Source organism: Diceros bicornis, chromosome 22 (assembly GCF_020826845.1).
Source record: "Diceros bicornis minor isolate mBicDic1 chromosome 22, mDicBic1.mat.cur, whole genome shotgun sequence".
In the NCBI taxonomy this organism is placed as follows: Eukaryota; Metazoa; Chordata; class Mammalia; order Perissodactyla; family Rhinocerotidae; genus Diceros; species Diceros bicornis.
In genome coordinates, this window is record NC_080761.1 from 4,320,518 (window position 1) to 4,343,720 (window position 23,203).

The window sequence follows — 23,203 nt, forward strand, 5'->3', positions numbered from 1 at the left end:
CCTTCCAGCAATCAGCACATATTCCTCCCAATCTTTCACCTTTCTACTGCGTTCCACCTCCCACCCCCTCAACTATGAACAAACTCATGTTTGTTCCAGGCTTTTCTTTTTTTTAAGACAAAACAAAATAATAAGCCATCTTTGGCCAATCTCCCCCCTCACCATATCCCCCCCCCCCCCCCAAAACACACACAGCTTCCTTTCAGAGACTGTCCTGTATCTCCTCCACTTCACAGCTGAGCTTCTAGAAAGAGTGGTCTGCACTCTTGGTCTCTTTTTCCACCCTTCCCACCACCACCCACCTCTCCACCCACCACAACCCTCCACCTCCCTGGCCCCCATGACACTGCCCAGGGCCACCACACGGCCAGATCCACAGGCACTAGACTGTCCTGTCTTATGTGGCCTCTGAGTAGCCCTGGCCTCCCTAATGATAACTCCTTCCTTTTTGGGTAGGCCTCATTACCCCATTCTCTTCTGGCACCTCTGCTTCTTTCTAGAATGTTCTTGGTCTCTCTGAGGAATCTCACCAAACTTATGTCATCCTCACCTTGGCTTCCTCCACTGCACTTCTAGCCCAGTCCTTGTTCCGGAGCTCAGAACTTAGTGCCCGGCTGCCCTCGGTGCTGCTCCCACCTGGGTGTCACACATGAACCTTAACCTCAACATGTCCAAAACTAGACTGATCACATTTCTTCCCAAACTTGGCATCCTTGTCCATCCCGTCACTCAAGCCAGAACCTGGGCGCCTTCCATCTCTCCCCTATGTGAGCAACTAATTTAGTAATCTTGGAAAACAAAACAAAGCAACAACAATAACAACAATGGCTGAGGCCATCCTGCTGGGATTTGCAGCCGCCTCTGCCATGTCCCGACCTGCTGACACCAGCCTCTGTGCCTCTGTTTCCTCACCTATAAACTATAAACCTACATCACAGGGCTGTTGTGCTTAGCCAGAGACTAAGAGTGCGGTGCAGGCCAGCTCTGACCGTGGGTCCTGCTCACCCCCAGGGACAAACACTGCCCAGGTAGCGCTACTGGTCAAGGTCTGGTCCACAGACTGGGGCCAGTTTGGGAAGTGTTTGTTATTGGTCTGCAATTGGATAAGTGCAGAAGTTGAGAGTAAGCATTTAAAACTGTTATACAGCAATTTGACAGGATAATTTTATACCTGTTAAACCTAATGAGAAAAAATTTGGGCTTCGCCTCACACCCATTAGGAGGGCTATCAAAACACAGAGACTAACAAGTGTTGGTGAGAATGGGAGACACTGGAACCCTGGTGCACTGTTGGTGGGAATGTAAAATGATGTAGCCACTGTGGAAGACAGTATTGTGGCGCCTCGAAAAATTAAAAATAAAATTACCATACTATCCAGCAATTGTACTTTGGGGTATACACCCAAAAGAACTGAAAGCAGGGACTTGAAGAGATATTTGCACACCCATGTTCATAGCACATTATTCACAAGAGCCACAAGACGGAAGAAATTCAAGTGTCCATTGACGGATGAAAGGATAAACAAAATGGGGAATATTATCCAGCCTTAAAAAGGATGGAAGTTCTCCCACATGCTACAACATGCATGAACCCTGAGGACATTGCACCAAGTGAAACAAGCCAGTCATAAAAAGGCAAAGACTGTAGGATGGATTCCTCTTATATGAGGTGCCTAGAAAAGTCACATTCACAGAAACAGAAAGTAGAATGGGGGTCGTGAGGAGAATGGGGGTCGTGAGGAGCTGGGGGAGGAGGGAACTGGAGCTGTTGTTTTAATTGATAGTTTCAGTTTTTTGCAAGATGGAAAAGTTCTGGAGATTGGTTGCATAGCAACGTGAATGTACTTAACACTACTGAAATGCACAGTTGAAAATGGTTAAAATGGTACATTTTATGTTATGTGTATTTTACCTGAATTAAAAAATTTTTTATTAAAAAATTAGGGCTTGTATTTTGTATGTCTTTTTACGATTTCTTTTTTCTGGATTCATTTGACCAAAGTATCTGTCCAAAAAGGAAACAAAACAGAACAGGTGCTTCACTGCACACCACAGATGCTTCCAGAAGCACGGCGCCGGTCCCTCCTCCTCCCTCACTGGTTTCCTGCCTGCACTGTCACCCCTCTGCGGCCATCTCTCACCCCGTGGCCAAGTCTAATTTCCGGTCTGCCTTGTGCGAAGTTCTTCAGGCGTTTTTCTGCTGCCTCAAGAAAACCCTGGAACTCCTCAGCTGGCACCAGGGCGCGCTGGGCCGCAGGCCCGCCTCTTCCCGGCTGGTGGCTCCTCATCCTGTGCGGGGACCTGCCACTCCTCGGGGTCTCCCGGCCGGGCACTGGCTGTCCTTCCCATTGCGACGCCTTCGCCCCCGCGTGCCGCCCGCCGCTCCCGCCCGTGCGGCCAGGGCCCCTCTCCGGAAGCCCCTGAGCCCCCGCGGCCGGCGGCCCTCGGCCCGCACCGTGGGACCGCGCGGGGGGCCTCGGCGGCCAGGCCCGTCCGTGGGCCGCGCTCGGCGCTCCCCGCCGCGCGCGTCTTGTGTCCCGCCGGCCCCTCCAGGACGCTGGCAAAGCAGGGCCCCGGGGGGCTGCCACGCGGCGGCGGCGGAGCCCGGCGAGCCCCCGCGCGCAGGCCCCGCTCTCAGGCCCCGGCGTGGCCGTCGCTCCTCCCCACCTGGGAGGGGAAGGGGAGGGGGGAGGGGAGGGGGGAGGAGGGGGAGGGGGGGAGGAGGGGGGGAGGAGGGGGAGGGGGGAGGAGGGGGGAGGAGGGGAGGGGGAGGAGGGGAGGGGGAGGAGGGAGGGGAGGGGGAGGGGGGAGGAGGGGGGGAGGGGGGAGGAGGGGGGGAGGGGGCTTCAGGCAGCGGTCGCTGTGCCTCCCCGGGGCGGAGAGCGGCGGCCGAGCTGGCGCCACCGCCAGCGCCACCACCCGGAGCAGCGGACGGTCCCCTCCCCGGCTGCTCCCGGCCGCCCCGCGGGGCCCGCGGGCCTGATCCCGCTCGCCGTGCGCCCAGAGCACGCTGGCGTCTGCCCCCGGTGACGGCAGGCAGAGAGCTGCGGCCCCTCGGTTTCGCGGGGGCTCCAAGAAGGGCAGCGGCCTCCCGAGGCAGCCCTCCCGCCGGGATACCTAGTTCCCAGCCTCCTGCTGGTTTTTTTTTAATACCAGAAAAATATCTTTATTATACATAGACTCAATTTAGGAATTAGGAATTATTTATGGTTTCCTGCAATCCTCCCAGGTATAATATGTCGGATTCAAACTGGAAACTTCATCTGGGACTGAATCCTGCTTGAAACAGTTTCTTGTGGTTCACATTAATGACTGGTGGCTGGCGGGTTTACACAAACAAAATGAATATTATAATTTGGTGGGTAAGCAAATAAATTACTTTTATAGGATTTAGGCCTTTTCCACGGAAGCTTTGATTTATCCAAAGAGGCGCCCTGCATACAGGTTGCTAACTCAGCCAACAGGCAACCCTTGAGGCCTGGTTCTTAGATTAAACAGGAGGCTGGGCCCTGGCTTCTGCAGACTTCCTGCTTAAATGGGGAAATATAAAATGCTTGATAAGTAGAAAGATTTCTTGTTGACATTTTGAAGCCAGCTGGGAGCCTTGAGAATTTGAGATTTGACCTACATACAAGAGAATGGACCTTTTCACAGGCTATCAAGTGCCTGGCGGGTGTGTGGGGGACAATGGCATTTTAGAGATGGCTAGCATTGTATCTTGGGCCACACAGCAGCTCTCTCTGGCTCTGCCAGCCCCTGGCTCTTGGTGAGAGCTCTGCTGGTTTTAAATTGCTGCAAGGTAGGAGCAGGTCCTTTCGAGTTTTCACTGACAGATAAGAAGGCTCCCACAGGACCACCATTAAAGCTGAAGGGCTGCATTTGTCTAAACACCCAAACAAACCGGCCAGGGAGATATATGGTGAGAGACAAACTCTTGGAATCCGAGGCAAAGATAAGCAAGCCAGTTGCAGCCACAGAGCCAGATCATCCCCAGGTTTGAGGGAGATGTTCTCTGACGAGAGAGATGTTCTCTGAAGGAGCTGTCTAAAACCCTGTGGAGAGAGAGAAGGCTGTGGTGAGGAGCCTGCATGGGGTGCTAATTGCAACTCCCATTTTAGCAAATCAGGCTTTGCTCAGAGCTCCAGACGCCCCAAGTGAAGTGGGGCTGCTCTCTCCTGGAGGTTCAAGCTGGAGGGACTTTTCAGATCTGGGGCTCTGGTATTTCCTTGATGAAGGGAGGTATATGGAGTGCTGGTCTCGGGGTACAGGACATGGGTGGAAAGTTTCCAGTGTGGGATATCCAGGCCCAACTGGGGAGCCTTGAGGAAGGGGAACGCGGAAGCTACCTCCCACTCCCTGCCCCTGGGCGTTCGCATCACTCAGCTGCAGGCCACCAGATAGCCCATGCCATGTCAATGGCTCCTGACATGCCACTGATGAGTTGGGGGCCTGTGATTTAATTTTCTACCCTCATTTGATTCTAATGACAACTTACTTGTCCTAAGTAAGTTGGATCTAATTAAAAAAAGGGTGGAACTGTCTGTGTGCTATTAATGTAGACGGAGGATGTGCAGCCTGCCCCTCCTGGAGTGGGCCCAGATGCAGGGCTCCCAGACCATGTCTTGGGTGGGCGTGGAAGGGTCAGGCCTAGAGTAACCAGGGAAGGCTTGTGTTACTGCTAAGCTGAACTAGGCAGTGGGTCCCCAGGGATGGGGAGCAAAGAGGGCCCAGGGCTCTGCACACTTACTTTTTATTTGCAAACAGTTATGTAAACACATATGCAAGTTGGTTGCTGTCCTGATGGTTCTGGCATGTAGCCAACCCATCCCCTGGGTCCTGGTGCTTGGGTGCCTCAGCTTTATAGCATTTGGAAGACAACTTGATTGGAGCAGGCTGTGGACTTTGCTGATGCCGGGAAATTATTTTCTCTTGGATTCAAGCCCTCCTTTGCTTGTTGAGAAAGGGAGAGAGTTTATTCTGGATGAGCATCGGCAGGAGATACATCATTCTGGTTATTTTGGATGCCTCTAGGCACCCAGCCCAGACCTCTGGGTGCCCTTGGTATACAAACAACAATTCAGGCCTTGGCTCAAGTGTCACCTCCTTAGAGAGACCCTCCCTGACCAGTCTTCCTTAAAAAAAAAACAACACCCCAAACAAACAGACAAAACAAAACAACATAAAATGACCCATCCTGGCCTATTTCATTCCTACCACCTAACCCATCTGGAAATATTTATGTCTTTGCTTGTTTGTTATCTCTGACCCACTAGACATGAGCTCCATGGTAGCAGGGACCTTGTTTGCATGGTCACTGCTCTATCCCTGGCATCTAAAACAGTGCCTGAAATATAGCAGGTGCTTAAAAAATTGTTGAATGAATGAATGTGCTTTAAAATGTACATGGATTTGCTTTTATCAGGTTGGTAAGACACGCAGAAATGATTATCATGACAGAAATGACCGTCATGAAGAAAGAAGTCTATACTCACAGGTCTATAGAAACAGGAGGCACGGCCCACATGCAGGGCCACGTGGGGAAGCACCAGGGTGCACCAGGAGGCAGAAGGAGAGAGGAGAAAGTATGGGGAGGAGTCTTTATTGTGGTTTTCATGGGAAGGAATGGGCGAGGCAGGGTAAGCAGCTGAGAAGGCTTAGGATTGGCTAGTTTGAATACTTTCTGCAGGCTCTGGGCTATAGGGTGGTCCCTCGTTGTCTAGTACCTGGTGATTAGGGCAGAGGAATGTTGCCTCCTGGTGTGTAAAAGCCAGATAGAGGAGGTGGTTTGGACTATGGGCTCTAGATGGGTTAGTTTGCATATGAAACACATGCAGGCAAGTTGTTTGCTATCTGTAGGAATTAGCTAACTCTGGGAAGGGCAGTCCCTCCTGGAACCCCGAGGCCCCTAGATGTCAAAATATCATAAAATATAGATAATAGAAAACATGATTAGTACAGAATGACTCTTTTACATGCATAGAAATGTAAAAGTTGTGGGTGCAGATGTTTAGAAAATGTGAGAACAAAACATACTTGGAGTGAGCTAAGACAACTGGGGGTTCATTCCATTTCTATTTGTCCCCAAATCAACATGTTCCCTTTGGGTGGTTTTGCCAATGGAATCCTCAGTGAGGAATGATCTTTTCTGACACCATCCCTCCCAAACGTTTTATTGGAGTGTACCATACATACAGCGAATTGCATCTGTCATAAGGTACAGCTCATGAATGTCCACAAGGTGAACACACCCAGAAACCCAGCACCCAGAACAAGAAACAGAACATTGCCCGCAGAGGCCCTCTTGTATCCCCTCCACTCCAGCGGTGACCACCATCATGATGTCTAATAGCATAGGTTAGTTTTGTCTGTTTTTCACCTTCATATAAATGGATTCATATTGTGTCTAGCTTTTTTCCTAATAATATTTGTGAAATTCATGGATATTATTGCATATGGTTGAAGAGAGTTGATTCTCATTGTTGTATGATATCCCATTGTGCAGATACACCGCAATTTATGTATCTATTCAAATGTTAAGGAGCATGTGGGAAATCTCCAGTTTGGGACTCTGATCCCTCCACTGACTTTTTGCCCACTGGTGTGTCAGAGTCTTAGCTGTTGTGAGCAACAGAAATTACTCTGGACAACTTGATTCAGAAAGGTGGGTTTATTGGAACCATTTTAAGCAGCTCACAGAACAGAAGGATAAAGAGGAACAGCCAGGCTTTGAAAAGGATGTGAATCAGAGCCCCCCTGGTAGGGGATTCTGGGAGCAAGAACTCATGGATGACCTCTCTAAGACGGACTAGTAAGTTGCTCAACTTGCCTAGAGTAGGGTTTCTTACCTTTGGCTCATAGAAATCTTTTAGTGTGTCATGGAATAAAAGAGACCCTGTGGCTAAGTCAGTTGGGAAAACTGGTTTAAAAAGGTTATACTTCTCAGCATCTTTAATATGAGAAACTATATTTTAAGCTTCCAGAAGGGCAGTATTTCCCAAACTTGACGTATTTTATGGAGCATTATATCTTAAGGGCCACTAGTGTTCCAAGGAACAGAGCTCTGGGAAATGCTGATCCAGAACAGAGTGTGAATGAAGGGGAGTAGTGGAAAATATGCTTTAGGTTGAGTTTTTAATGCAAAGATAGGGATTTGGGATGTCTTTTCTAGAAAATAGGGAACTTTGAAAATAGATGATCAGTGTTATACTTTAGGAATAACAATCTTGCAAGTGTCACAATACTAACATACTTTTGTGAGTTACAGCATACCTTGATGTACATTACCTCAGAGAGTGGGAGTTATCAGCCCAGATTACAGAACTGATCATTGATGCAATGCGCTCCTAGAAAGCTGAAGGTCAGAGGACAGAGGAAGACTCAGACACAGGCCTATGTGCAAGACTGAATTAAGCTGTCCACTGACTCTCTGATGGCTGCCAATGTGAGCCTTCATTTTAGATTGGGATTGTAATTTAACTCATGGTGTGGGTGAGGTCACGTGGGAGAAAATGTACAGCAGAAGGCCTAAGAATAAGGTTGGGACAATACCAACGTATAAAGGCCATGTAGATGAAGAAGAACCTGCAAAAAAGTCTCAGAAAGAGCAGCCAGCACCACCTGAAGAAAACCAGGAAAATACTGAGATACAGAAGCCTAGGCAAGACAGTGTCTCAGAAGAAGGGACAGGTCAACAGTCCAATACTTCAGAGAAGTCAGGTGAGACGAGCGCTGGAAGACGTTCACCAGATGTGTTGCCATGGTGGCCGTGGCAGCATGGAGGTCCACCATTCGGGTCTCTGTTCAAGAAAGAACCTGCCCCAGGAGTGAAGAAGTCTAGTTATAGACCACCTCTAGCTGCGGGTGCCTTCAGGATCCGCTTCAACATTTGAGCAAGACCACGTTCCTCCAGGGCAGCCTTCAACCAGTGACCGAGCAGAGTGGTGGTATAAGGGGCCACATTTCTGGCCACTGTGGGTAAACTTTGCACTACAGCTCCGTATGGACTGCCCCAAATTTTCTCAGAGCTGCCCACAGCCCAGTGCTCTTCCTACCCTCCCCCTCCTTTCCCTCACTCCTTCACAGGTGTCAGATCTGCATCAGTTGGAGGCTCTCCCTGCCTACTCCTCCTTTCCAGTCTGTCTTTCACAGATGCTTGTGTTTCACAGACCTCTGACTCCATCTCAGAGTCTGCTTCTGGGAGAACTGACACGGTACCCTAGGGCACCTCAGTGAGAGACATTTAGGGAGAGTTATGAGGCTGGAAGCCAAACTAGGGTGAACTAAGAGTGAGTAAGAAGTGACGAAATAGAGCCAAAGAGTATAAACAATTCCTTGGAGAAGGCTCGGATGGCCCAAATGCTTTTGGCCATTTGAGAACAGAAACTTTTTGTAAGTATCCTGTAGTCCTCAGAAAGAGATGAGCACCACAGAAAAGAAAGTCAAAATAATGATGATGAATCATTTTCTCTTTTGTGGATACATCTTTCTCCAAGCTGTGTTTCTTTTTGATGTCTTTGCATAAGGAAGCACCCAAAGGAAACTGGCTGATTGGCACTGCCTCCTCCTTCCCACTTAATTGGATAGTCCTCAACTTCCCATTCTTTACCACCTTTACCAGATAAGACGAAAACTGCCTGAAAGCCCTTTAGAAGATGAAAGAGTTAATAAAGTGCTGAAACCAGCACTTCTCAGAAAAAGATAAACTTAGAGTGTTTTCTCCAACAAACACTAACTAAAGGAAGTTCTGGGATGCACTCCAGATAGTGGGACACAGTTCCCTGATGGACACTCTGAGAAGCAATAAGTCTTGATGAACAAAGAAAGCAGAAGTATGGGCACAGCAGAAGCACCTGTACAAAACAACAACAACAACGTTAATGTCCTGTGGGTTTTTAAAGAGATAAAACATAATAAAAAGAGCACATAAGTGGGGAGGGGAAGCTCGGAGTTAAAACATTCTATGGTTGTTGGATTGTCTGGCAGAGGGTACAAATACTGATCACCCACAGGTTTGATCTCTTTAGTATGCCCGCTAAAATGTTTAGGGAAATGGAACACGGGAAGTAGGTGTTTTACCCAAGGAGAGAGAACAACGGGAGTGATAAAAATACTCCAGGTTCCGAAGCTTGGGGAAGTCTCTTTCCTGGAGTGTGCGCCTGGTGGGCCCGAGGGGTGGCCAAGAGTTAGGCACCCGGTGGAGCTGCGAGGCTGTATGGACAGGGCTGGGATGCCCACACCACTGCGAGGGAGGCCCCTCTCAGTGAGCGATGGAGCCATGGGCAGGGAGAGAAGGAGCTAGATTGTAGGCTGGGGGCTCCATGTGTAATCTCACCCAGGGCCCCACAAAATGTTAGAAAAAGATGGTGATAAGGAAAGAAGGAAGAAAGGAAGGAAGGAGTAGGGAGGGAAGGCAGGCAAGTCGGTCCTCTAAAAGTGGCAACTCTGAAGACCACCCATCCTGACCTGGAATGGAATGGCAGGGTTGGCCATTGGTCAAAAGCCACCAAAGGAGGAGGAGGGTGGTGGGCGTGTGGCATCCTGGGACTATCTGGGCACTTCTGACTTGGACTCCAGGTGCAGGAGTATGAAATCCAGGCTCCTGGCTTCAGTTGTGCCCCTCAGGGCACAACTCACCTTCCAGAGTCCTCTGCAGGACCAGGCTGAACCTACTTCCACCACAAAGCCAAAATTGCTCCCTTGCTTGGCTTCCTCCCTTTCCCTCCTGGCTTCCCTCCCTCCCTCACTTGTCTCCCCTGGTGGCACGTCTTTAATACAACCTGTGCAGAACAATCCTTGCCCTCGGACTGCTTCTGGGGAACTGGACACAGGCTGAGGAACCTCATGAGCAAAAGCACAGCGTGTGTGTGGTGTGTATGTGTGTGTATGGTGTGCGTGTGTGGTGTTTTTGTGGTGTCTATGTGGTGTGGAATGGGTGTGTGTGTGTGTGTGTACGTGGTGTGTCTTACTAAGTCCAGGGTGTGAAGTGGGAGGCGAGTCAGCCCGTCTGACCGCCATTTGTTTGGAGGGTGTTTTATCCCATCATGCATTCAATGCCCCAGAAGAGGCATTTCCCACAGCTTTGTCCTTCCCCTCCCCATGTTTCCCGCTCCCAGTCTCCCTCTCACCCCCTACCCCCTGTGCCCGTTATTAAACTCTCAACCCACCCTATCTGCTCTGCTGGTCCCGTTGGGGCCCTCACAGGACTTGGAAGGCCCCCTGGGCCAGCTGCCTGGTGGGCTCTGCCAATAGGGGGCACTCGAGGAGGTGGGAGGGCTGGAGCCAGAAGCACCACATGCTCCTTCCCTTTATTTCTGTTTCTGTCAGCATTGGCCTGAAACCCTTGTGCCCCCAGGATTGGCTGTGGTTTCCAGTTTTCTGGTTTGCCTCCCTCATTCCTAGGACCAGTCTCATCACCTCTGTCAGAGATGAGTACCTGCTGGCTGGCATGCCATCTCAGGGATGTGAGTCCAGCTCTGGGAAGCCACTTCCAGGTGGCCCAGTGCCAGCTAGGCATTGAGGTCTAGTTCCGACTCCTCAAGGCCCCTTCTCCAAGTTCTAGCACCTGGGTTCTCAAAGTCCTGCCTTCTTCCCTCTGTTCCTTGGGAATGCTAGCTGCTTCCTTCAGTTACCATATCTGCATCCCTTTTTGCCTTTCAGTCCTCCAACACCATTCAACCAATTCTCTCTATTAAATTATCTCTGCTAAAATACGGGGCGTGCTTTGTCTTCCTGACTGGACCCTAACTATAAGAACTCTCTCTCCTCCTCTCCCTCCCCGAGTCTCCCAGAGGCACAGGCTCACAGCATTGCTCACAGTTCCCTTGGGAGTTAAGAGATAAATCCAAATGATTTAAACTCAACTCTTATTCAAGATTACTGGTGAAAATATCCATGCAAACAAAATGAAAAAGCTCAACAATGATTCAAATTGTGTATTGAGAGAAGTCACATCATCTTGACAAAATTTTGATTGGCACAATACGATTTGGAGAATTGTAGAAGGATTCCATGCAGAGGAATAATAGGATGCGTGGTGGGCTTTTGATGCATTTTAGCTGCTCAGTGTCTATGCACATTACTGCCACCGTTCCACACCTCTACCATGTTCAGTCCATGAGATTCAGAGGGTGCTACTCCCCTCAGCGTGGGGGCGGGGTGGGGGTGGAGGGTTAACACTTAACTCTGGCCTGGCTCTTTCCTATAGGACTTGGAGTTGGAAGCATGTGAACTGGAGCATGCAGCCTGAGAATGAAGGCAGCTTTTGGAGGAGAGTGGAACCAAGTGTGAGATGGGGACACTGGCCTGGGCAATGTCCATCAAGCGTCTATACCAAGCCACTCCTAAAACTAGCCTTATACTAGTAATTTCCCTTTTTGCTTAAGCCAGTTTGTGTCATTTACATCAAAAGAGTTCTACCAGGTATGACAGATTTCTCTAGAAGACTTAAGAAGTGAAAGGTTTGAATCCTCTGCAATGGTTCAGGCATTAGGACAGTGGTAGGAAATTGCAAAGGAAGAGGTAGAGTCAAGAGATATTTAAGAGGTAAAATCTGGAAGACTTGGTTCCTGAATAAACATAGTGAGAGACATGGAAGCACCCAGTGAACAAGACAGTGCTCAGATTTAGGGAATAAAGTCAATAATTGATAGTAAAATTATTGAGTTACGAGTTAAACACAGGAGAAGGATGAATATGGAGTCAAAGATGAAGAATTCCGTTTTGGACATAAGTGTGAGATGCCCATAGGTCCACCCAAGGCAGTCTGGTCACACCAAAGCAACTGGGTGTGAGTCTGAAACTCAGAAGAGAGGTCGGGGTGGTGCTGAAGATTTTCCATCACCCACATACAGATTAGTTAGAAGCATGAACGTGAATGGAGATTGTGTGGCATGAGACTAGCTCTAGATTGAAAGCAGCATCCTCGGAAACACAAAGGACAAGCTGAGAAGTGGGAGCCCACCAAGGAGACCAAGAAAGGACTGACACAGAGGTCCAAGGACAGCCAGGAGCACGGCCTTCAAGTAAGTGAGCAGGATATTCAAGGAGGTAGTGACTTGCTACACGATCTCATGGGTCACCTTGTTGCTAGGAAAGCAAAATGAGTTCTTTCCTGAATACTCTGGGATGAATCAGGCAGATTTTACCTAATCTATGTCCCTGACTTCCCTTCATCCACTCTGCTTATACCTTCTCCTCTTCCAGGTCACCAGCAGCTCCACTAAAGGACGAAAGGAAAAAAATACCGAGACAGAGACTCTGACCAGGGAAAGGAAAGCTTTGGGACTGCATGGGGCACGCTGCTCTGCCTCTGTTGATGAAGCGACTAGGTTATGGCCAGGCATGGGAGCTGAATCATTTTGGTTCCTGGAGCAATAGTTAGTAGTGTTACCACCCAACGTGGGGACTTCTGCTTGCCACAAGACATGCCAATAGTCAAGAGGCAAAGTGGTAGGAGAAAAAGGACTTTTTATTACAGCTTGCTAGCAAGAGGGAAGATGGCCAACTCATGTCCAGAAGAACCATCTTAAGGGGGCATGAAATCTTACAGCAGTTATATAGGCCATTGTGTTATTGGGGAGGGGGCTAGGAATGTTGACCCTCGGGTGTTACAGACTGGGACTGCCACACCAGATCTTTCAGTTTTCACTGATGATGGCTATCAGCATAGACTCTCTGTTCGGGGGTCATCACATTCCCAAGGAACTCAAAAAAAAGAAGTTATCATCTTATCACAGCTGGAAGGTGCATGCACAAGCAGGGGTCGTAAAATCCACAGAGCAGTTAGATCTCCTGGAGGGTGCAGATCCAGCTGGGTTAGTTTGTCAGAGGTCATTCAAAGTTACAACAGAGTTTCTCTTTTCTACAATACGGCTTCCCTTATGTCAACCTTGTCTTGAGCCGGTATCAGTAGCAGCTTTTATAGGTGGCTGCTTCAATTCACTTCTGGGAAGCAATTAGTGTTTAAGAAAATAGATGTAGGGGCCGGCATGGTGGGGGAAGCGGTTAGGTGTGCACGCTCTGCTGTGGCGGCCCAGGGTTCGGATCCCAGGGGCTCACCGATGCACTGCTTGTTAGGCTATGCTGTGGTGGCATCCTATATAAAGTGGAGGAAGATGGGCACGGATGTTAGCCCAGGGCCAGTCTTCCTCAGCACAAAAGAGGAGGATTGGCATCAGATGTTAGCTCAGGGCTGGTCTTCCTCACCAAAAAAAAAAAAAAAAAGAAAATAGATGTAAAGTTACTGAGGATACCTGAGATTTAGATAGTCTCTGCAGATAAACGCTGATACTAAAAACACCCCTCACCAGAAAAATAGAAAAATCCATCTTGAGAAAGAGAAAGCCATTCTTGCTTGGTCACGCTCTCTGGCTATTCTTCCATCTGCTGGACATCCAGGCTTTGTTAGACCGTATGCTTACTGCAGTCACAGATTCCAGCACCAGCAGCTCCTCCCATTATGATTGTTTTAAGTCTTATCTGAATCTTGCATATTTCACACACTGCTGTATTTCTTGTTCTGCACCCAGAGGAGACAGGGGAAATCGTTCAGTCTCTGAGGCTGACACCCCTCATTCCTGCTCCAGCCCCAGTTGATTAAGAGAGTACATGCTGGGGGCATGACACAGCTTGGTGCTGTCAGCGTTCCATTCTGAAACTGCACTGATTTTTTTCGAAGTATCAATTAGTATACTTTTTAGGTGTTAACACAGAAAACATTAAAAATACAGTTAAAAAAAATGAAACGTTTATAAATGTTGGGACTATTTCTGAAAAAGATCCACAAGGGGGCCGGCCCCGTGGCTTAGTGGTTGGGTGCGCGCGCTCCGCTCCTGGCGGCCCGGGGTTCGGATGCCAGGTGCGCACAAACGCACTGCTTGTCCGGCCATGCTGAGGCCGCGTCCCACATACAGCAAGTAGAAGGATGTGCAACTATGACATACAGCTATCTATTGGGGCTTCGGGGGGAAAAAGGAAAAAAAAAGAGGAGGAGGGTTGGCAATAGATGTTAGCTCAGAGCCAGTCTTCCTCAGCAAAAAGAGGAGGATTGGCATGGATGTTAGCTCAGGGCTGATCTTCCTCACACACACACAAAATAATCCCCAAGAAGCTGGCAACAGTGAGTGACGGCAGAGCTGGCCTCTGGCTGAGAAGGAAGCAACCTATGCTCTTTTGTACCCTTTGAATTTTATACTATGGATTTATACAGAAAAATTAATTAAAAATTATATTAAAAGGCAATAAAGCCACTGGTAGGATATATATTCCAGCAAAACAAAAAAAAGCATAAGTATTATGTAATAGGTAAGTTCACAGAAACGACAAACAGGGATTCAGCAGAGCACATGCTAGTCAGATGGTCCCTGCTGTCTCCGGGCCTCCGCCCATCTTATCTAGGTCATGCAAGGGCCCGCGAGAAGGACTCACTCTAGTTCCTGGGCAGGAAATGGGGGCCAGGGACCCTTGTGTGTGTCATTTGTGGGCCTTGGAAAGGTGACCACTGCTGACTCCTGATTTCTCAGCCACTAATTACTAGAAACCCCACATGCTCCCAGGACGAGGGCAGCCCAGACAGGGCCTCAGTCACTGCACAGGCAGTGGCCAGGGGCTGACGCTTTGCAGGAGCTGGGGATGGGAGGGCTCTGTGGAGCCTGTGTCTGTGGGGGACGAGGGAGAATGTCACAAGTCTGCTTTGGGGTTGGGACAACTGTGGTGTGCAGGACAGGAGAGGTGAGCACCACAAAGGGCCAGATAGAGACTGTTCTAGTTTGTCCCAGAGGCTAAGACCTTACTCCATGAAAGGCAGGTGGGAGAGCAAGGGGCCTCTGAAGCATTCCAGATCAAACCCGACCTGACATCCGCCTGTCCCGGCCATGTAGACTGCTATTAACGGATGGCTGCTGCCCCTGGCCCCCAGGACACAGCTGGGGCTTTGGGTCATTCTGCCCCTGTTAGGAAGATCAGGGCTTTCTGCAGAAGCGCAGGCAGTGGTGGAGAAACTGACTCAGAGGTGGACTGTCTGACTCTAGATTGCCTCTGCTGCTCCCAAGCTGTGTGACCCTCTGTGCCTTAGTTTCTTCCCCTATAAACAGAGATAATAATAAACCTAATAATACCTACCCCTACCGGAAGGGTTGTTGGGCAGTTACCGAGAAAACCCATTTGAAGCGTTTAACAAGGGATACACAGTAAGCACTGGATAAGTGTGAGCCGTGGCCCTCCGAGCTGTTCTTGTCCAGTCCAAGCCCCTAGGCCTGCCTAACACTGGAAAGAGGAGGAGGCTTACAACGCCCAGGTAGGTGCCTGTGTGTTTTAACACGCTCTTGGGGGAAGCGGTGTGGAAAATGGATTAGGGAGGGAGGAGGCTCCAGGGAGCAGTCTGCAGGCGTCGAGACGGGCGGTGGAGGGGCAGGAACTCGGGCCCCCGGCAGTGGAATCGAGAATCACTTTGGAGAAATTCTCCCCGGGACTTGACAGCAGGCTGGGGCCGGGCGCGCGGCCGAGGGCGCAGGCTCTGACGGCGGGGGGAAGGTGGACGGCAGGAGGCGGCCGCAGGAGCATCTCGGGCGGGCGTGAGCCGGCGTCCCGGGCCTGGAGGCGGAAGCAGCAGGCCGAGGCGGCTGAATGTAGGGAGTCCAGGCTGCGGGTGGCGCCTTGAGCACGGGGGGGACTGTCTCCCGGCCAGCTGGCCCTGGTCAGGTCGGCGCGACCGTCGGCTCCGCGCTCGCCGACCCTGCGCTGGGGCGGCCCGAAGTTTCCCTCGCCCGGCTCCCTCCCTCCCCCTCCCCCCTCTCCGCGCGGCGCCCCCGCCCTCCCGCTTCCCGCGGCCTCAGTTAGACGCGCTCGGGAGCAGGTCGAGGCTGCTTTTGCAGTGGGCCGCCGGCCAGACCGCAGAGACCGCCGCCGTCCGCGGCCGGGGGGCCCTCTCGGCTCGCTGCCCCGCCCCCGCAGAGGGTCTCCTCTCGCCCCCCGCCGCAGTCTGACCCCGGGGGCTCGCGCGGGGTCCGCGCGCCGCGCCGTCGCCGGCTCTGCGCCGCTAGCCCGGGTGTGGGCGCGCGGGAGGGGTTCGCGCCCGCCGCAAGCTTGGGATGCCCCCTCCGCCGCCCGTCGCAACCCAGGGATCCACTCTCCCGCATCCCCCCTCACAGCCACCGCAAGCCCAGGGTACCCCGCGTCCGCCTGCCCCAGGCGGGGTCGCAAACTGACCGCGGGGTTAGGGATTATCACGCACTTCATGGACCCCAAAGCTCGAGGGGAGTCAGAACCCCACAAACGGCTGCCCTTCCGCCTCCCTTGCTCCACTTCTCGCGGTGGACAACCCCCGAACGTGGTGGAGGGCGGCAGTCGACTACCCATCGCTTCCTGCGCGAAGGGACTTGGGGACTTACCTGAGGTTTGCGGCTCATGGCAGATAGCGCGCGGTCGAGGCGCAAGCCCCTGGAGGTTGCGTTCATGTTTTCCATCAATACAGCTAGAGCGTAATTTAATTAGCTTCTTTTTTCCCTAAAGAGAGAAAATGAACCTAATTCAGAGGAACAGATTTTCTCCCCTGCTCTGGGGCGGTGAACACCCACCGCAGCGGGGGATTTCAGTGACGATCCTCAGCGGTCGTGAGTGGCCTTCTAGAAATTCGCAAAGTTAAAACGAGCTTTACCTTATTTGAAGCAGTTCCTACATATATACACTAATATTTGCCTGCGGGCCCGGGAGCGAGGCGGCGCTGCGGGCAACGGCGCGCAGGGCCGGGGCAGAGCAGAGTGCACGCTCTGCGCGTCGGTCCACGGCCCAGCCGGGCAGAGTGCGCAGCAGCTCGGATCTCGGTGGCCGACAGCATCCCGCAGAGTAACAGGCGAGAGAGGCAGGGCCAAGCAGTTTCCCGTGCCCAGGCTCAGGCGGTGTCCAGGGCCTGGGATCCTCGAGGGAAACCTCTGCGCGGCGCTGCCTGTCCCCACACACTCAGGCGTCTGGTCAAATAAACCCGATGGACTCTGTTTCGCTCTCACTAGCCCTTTTGTCTGTCCCCGTCGTCCTCCCCCCCCCCCCCCCCCCGCGCATATCTTGGAGGTTCTGTTAATTGTCAGAAGCATTTTCATATTTGGCTGATCCAAAACTCGAACTTCTCTCCTAGGCCCACGTTCCTACTCATTTGGGGGTTTAAGGGCCAAGGGAGGCTGGAGGAAGTGATGCTCTGGCCTTCCCATTCTTTCAGGCCTGGCCACCAACCCAGTCCCAGAATTTGGGGGTGGCCTTTTCAGATCACTCCAGCCCAAAGCAGGTTACTTCTCCCTCTTTTGGATTCCAGAAGCCACCTTGTTTCCGCCACTCAGAGAGTACCTATCATCCGTGTCTGGGGCCCCTGGTGGGTCTTATCCCCTTACACGCCCTCCTAGGGGACACTCTAAGCTTCCTGAGACTTGCTTTTCCACCCCAGCACTCCCCAGCACTCTGGGAGCCCTAAGGTATCTTTTAGGACTGCAGGAGCTGTTGTGCCTTGCAGAGCAATGTGGCAGCTCTGGGCCATTTCAGGAGGCACCTCTGCAAGGGCTCCACAGACTTGCTGGGTTTGCCTTCTCCTGGCAGGTCAGTGAATTGCCCACCCCAGGGGATGACTTTCTGGTGATCCCGCTTCTGGAGGGTCCCAGCTATGACACTGCGAGCTCCTCCCACCTTGCTCAGCCTGCTGAACGTTGCCAATGGCATGTCCCCCTCTGTGGAGCAGGAGGAGGAGGTATCTACTCAAACAGGGGAATTGAGGGAGTTATGAGGTTTGAGTAGGATGAAGGTTGGACATGGTGTTCATGGAGAGTGGGGAAAACTGACTGAGGACAGAAGGCTATTAGGTTGCTGGCCAGGGCACTGAGGGCTCCACAGGATGGGTGAGCAAGGCGCTTGGGGGGTGGCCTCGGGAGTCAGGGACTGACCTGGAAGGAACTCTGGCCTTTGCCAGGCAGTGCTGAAGGGAGGCCACTTAGGGCATTGGCAGTGGGCAGAGAGGGCAGTGAGTACTGGCTGGGGAGAAGAGAGTAGACTCCTGGAAGCAGAGTGAGGGCACTGGCAGGTGGCAGGGCAGGCGGGCTCTGATCATGTGAGATCAGAGGTTCTTATGGAGCACATGTTGGCGTTAATGTTTTGAAAAATTAAGATGTTTTTGTTATCAATGCTTTTATAATAGTTTTAGGAAGGAAGAAAATATATATAAAATTAGAGATTATGAGACGTCTCTTGAAGTCTATCTTTCAGACCAGAAGCATGTCTTACTTTACAAAAATAAAGAAAATCCAAAGATATATTAAAAGATATATGGGGGGAGGAGACACTAATTCGTATTTTAGTTTGACGACCCCCTAGAATTTCCTTGGAGACATATAAGAAATTCAGAGATGCACACTGCCCCCCTTGTTTAGATAAGCTACAGCTATATAAAGTGAGTTTCAGTTATTTCTTTTTTCAGTGAGATGGAGGGACCCATTTAGCTAACCAAAAGACAGCTGTAGAAAGAGGCATTCTTGATGTTAACTGAGAGCGAGTACAAAACCAAGAATGTCAACTGGCCGTTATCTGTGTCAGTGACAGAAAGGCATCACATTCATATAGTTAAGACTGGTCTTAACTTTGGAAATTTAGGGGATAAATATAACCACCAACAATTTCTTCACCTGTAGCAAATAAAGTACTTACTGGCACAGTATAATCAGAGAAACAATGCTCTGTGTGGATATTTTTATGGGAACATAACTTTGGGGCCTAAAGAGGACAGAGTGGCTCCCGTGTGAGCTCAGTTGAATGTCCACTGGGTTCACGCAGGTCGGGGGGCTTGGGGTTGCTCACTCAAGCGGAGAGGTCCTGCAGGTTGAGTCCTGCCCAGCGACAAAGTCTCAGACAAAACATTAGCACGTAAGAATTATTGTGAAACTTCCAAAGTGAAAATGGGTGCCTGTGCTAAACTATAGACCTCCTGCACTAGAACCTCCTGGGGACGGACCTGGGCACCTGGACCTCCTACACCAGAACCTCCTGGGGACGGACCTGGGCACCTGGACCTCCTGCACCAGAACCTCCTGGGGACGGACCTGGGCACCTGGACCTCCTGCACCAGAACCTCCTGGGGACGGACCTGGGCACCTGGACCTCCTGCACCAGAACCTCCTGGGCACGGACCTGGGCCCCTGGACCCCCTGAACCAGAACCTCCTGGGCACGGACCTGGGCACCTAGACCTCCTGAACCAGAACTTCCTGGACACTGTGGGAGATCAAAATTGGCCACCCCGAAATATATCTCTTTACCTTGATTATATTCTCTGAGGGACATTTGACCTCCCCCAAACTGCCTAAAGAATTTAACATAGAAGACCTGTTTCAGGAAGGAGTTACTATCATATGATGGCTGTAATATAATGTGAAATAGATGTTACAATAGAAAAGGCACCATAAGCCCATCTTATCAAAAATTCTGTCTCTCCCAGGCCACATTCTCTAGGTGGCCCTGCAAAGAGTTGCCAGACAAACATTTACATTTATGAGGGAAATCTCCATTTGTAAAGGTATCTCCCTCTCTGTGTTGGGAAGAGAGGGGGATGGCCTTATCTGTGGAAACTCTTATCAGTGTGGAAGGTGAGGACTTAAATCTGCATAATAACCTTATTCTTGTTTACTGTGCTTTTCTGGTAATCTCCCGTAACTGACAACCCCCACCCCAACATCCTCCTTTGTCTTTAGCTGAAGATGGTATTTGAGAATCTCTGCCATTTTGTTGAGAAACTCAGTTTCTCTGGTTTCTCCCATGTATACATGTTATTAAACTTGGTATTATTTTCTCCTGCTAACCTGTCTTTTAATTATTTGGCTAGCCATAAGAACCTTAAGGGAAAGGGCGGTAGGGGGGGATTCTTCCTCTTCCCTGACAGCACGGACCTGGGCACCTAGACATCCTGAACTAGAATCTCCTGGGGAGGGACCTGGGCACCTAGACCTCCGGAAGCAGAACTTCCTGGGTATGGACCTGGGCACCTAGACCTCCTGAACCAGAAACTCCTGGGGACGGACCTGGGCACCTAGACCTCCTGAACCAGAACTTCCTGGATATGGACCTGGGCACCTAGACTTCCTGAACCAGAACCTCCTGGGGAGGCATCTGTGTGTGGAAAAGCCTCTGCAGGGGGTACTTTCTGACTTGCCACTTCAGCGCTGGGAACCACACAGCCTCAGACTTCCTAAGGGAGGGTCAGTCCGCATCTTTCCCCCAAGGGGCAGAGAGCAAACACACAAAGGGCTGTTTTCACACCCAAAACTCTGAAAGACCCTGTGGAGCAAGAGCCCTCCTGGGATTGCCCTTTAACAGAGAAAATGTGTGAGGCTCTTCCCACCTGCCACAGACACCCCGTAGAGCCAGCACTCGGGGGCCAGTGCACGGGGCTGTCACCCAAGGCAACTGCAGTGTCACCAGTGCCCAGATGTGCCCCTGAGCTTGTGAGCCTTCCCTTTAAGGCTCCCAAAAGCACTGAGCGGAGGATGCTCTGCAAAAGCAGGTAGAGAGGAAACTGGGGAACAAGACCCCATCAGTGAGGACTACATAAGGGTGAGGTGAGGAGCCCAGCGAGTGCTGTGCACTCAGGGCTCTGGACGGTGGGCGCAGTACAGGGCCGCGTGGGCTCCCAGACCCACTGTCCACTGGGTCCACGGCACAGTGACCATGGAGCTCGACGCCCTTGTAGGTAAAAAATGACCTTTGAGGCAGGCAGTGACCCCATTCTTTTGGATTTTGTAGACTAGTAAATGTCAAAACTTTTGGGAAGTGACTGGTTATCAAACTTTATATCAAGTAAGGACAATGAAAAAGACTAAAAACTATGATCTACTATCATCACTTCATTAACAGGACTATTTTAATATCATAAAGGGAGGATAACTTCAGAATTTAACACAACCCTCTAGGGCGTTGGCTGCCTCCTTTTCTGTGCACTGATGGGAAGTGTATCAGCAGCCCATCACTGCAGACGGAGGCCCCGGCCTGACGCCCAGGGGCGGCCATACCGCCTGCAGACGGGAAGGGACTCGGAAGAGGCTTCTGGGCTTGGAGGGAGCCCTGAGGAGTTCAAGGGCAAAACTCTCTCAATGTCTCGCCTCAGTCTCCAACATTAGTAACTGTGTGCTGAGGGCCAGCAGCGAGAGACAGTAATGCTGCTCTAAAGAGAATAAGAGAGGTTGTGGCAAATAGAATCAAGAAAACTTGAATTTGCAAGGTTTTTTAGTAATGATCTCATCCCTGTGGTTTTCAAATTGAGTGCTCCATGGAGCTACAGCAGTACTCCTGGAACCAACAGACCTCCATCTGAATTGCTTCAAATAATTGAGCTTCCAATTGAGACCAATTGCTTAAAACAATGCTTGAACACACTGATCCAGTACATCTCAAATTTAAAGGGGAAACTGAGGCTCAAAAAGGCCCTGGGATTTGCCTGGAGCCACCTATTTAGTTGGCAGAACTTGGCGGCATACCATCAGTGGGGTAGGGTAGGAGGGACTCTTATTGTTGACCCTTCATAGTGTCTGTTCTCAGATCACCAATGGTTGAACCAAATCTTCCCACTGCTCCACTGCAGGGAAAGTCAACCCTCACAGTCTCCCTTCTGGAATGTTCTGACTGGCTCCTTTCCATACTGGACCCTGTACTCTGTTTGGCACACTGTTCCTGCATGATAAGAACGACAGACGTTTCACTGACAACTGGTGGAAACAAATTTTTTTTTTTGTTTTTTTGATCAGGAAGATCGGCCCTGAGCTAACATCTGTGCCAATCTTCCTCTATTTTGTATGTGAATTGTGCCACAACATGGCTGACAAGTGGTATAGGTCCGCACCCAGGATCCGAACCCGTGAACCCTGGCTGCTGAAGTGCAGCATGCCGAACTTAACCACTACACCACTGGGCTGGCCCCTGGAAACTAATTTTTAAACTCCAGGTCTATACTTTTGCTCCCATTTTGACTATCACTGATAAAAATCTCTTAATAGTATTTCATTATATTTGAAGAGTATAGAGCCAATATTTGTATGAATATCATTTTATGATTTTAAGGTATGTCTATGTAAAAATTTTAAAAGGTATTTTATATTTTGAAAGATACACTTTTATTAAAATGTCTGAACTCTACTGTCTGGTATATAAACTGAGATGAGGAGGTACCTGCTTGCTTGTCTGAGCTCCTCGGATAGCTGATCACACAGCAGGCTAGCAACATTTATATGTCAAGTCTACCACAGACCATACAACACATTCATTTTGTAGCAAGCTCTTCAATGGTGAAATGTAGCATCTGATAAGTCTGGACACAACTCAGCTACAAGTAGGAAAAAAAAATGACTAACTCTGTATAAACTAAAACAGTGATTTTCAAACTGTGGTTCCCAATCGCTAGTAGGTCATGAAATCAATTTAGTGAGTTATGAGAGCATTAAAAACACATAGACCAGAGCCAAAAGTGCAAGAGAAAAGAAAATATCAAAGAATGCTGCATGCCTTAAGGGTAAACACTATTTCATAAACATTTTATTTCAATCATATATATATTTAATCCATATATAATGGGTCATGATATAAAATATATTTTACAACCCTAATCACTGCCCTAGAGAAAAACATACTTGGCCATTCAGTCCTTTGAGAAAAGATTTCTTTCTTTCTTTTCTACTTTTTCTTTCTTTTTCCATTTCTGAGCAATGGCTCCACATCCTGGGTACTCCGAAGACCCTCTCCCCTCAACACAGTAACAAGGATCTCTGAGCACCACCATTTCCTGGTTCACTGCTATTTTCTCCCATCATAGCTCTGTGAGCTCAGCTGAGGGGAAGGCGCCACAGCACATCTGTATGTGGGTCAGGAGAAGCCTCAGGTCCCTGCTACCATGTGCCAGGCACAATGCCAGGGGCTTCACAGACGTGACTCCTGACAGATGTGGTTTCCCTTCTACCTGTAGCTGTGCCTCACCTGTACATCTTCAGCTCCTAACACAGTACACAGGGGCTGAGCGAATGTTTCCAAATAAATGGATTCAACAAGGGGCACATTGCATTGGTTATAAACGAAATTCAACAAAATATAACAGTTTCAAATAAAATCAAATGTTTACTCATTTCTTCATACCGAAGAAATACAAAAGTACTATACAAAGCTTTATTTATATTGATGAATCATAATAGTTGTATAAA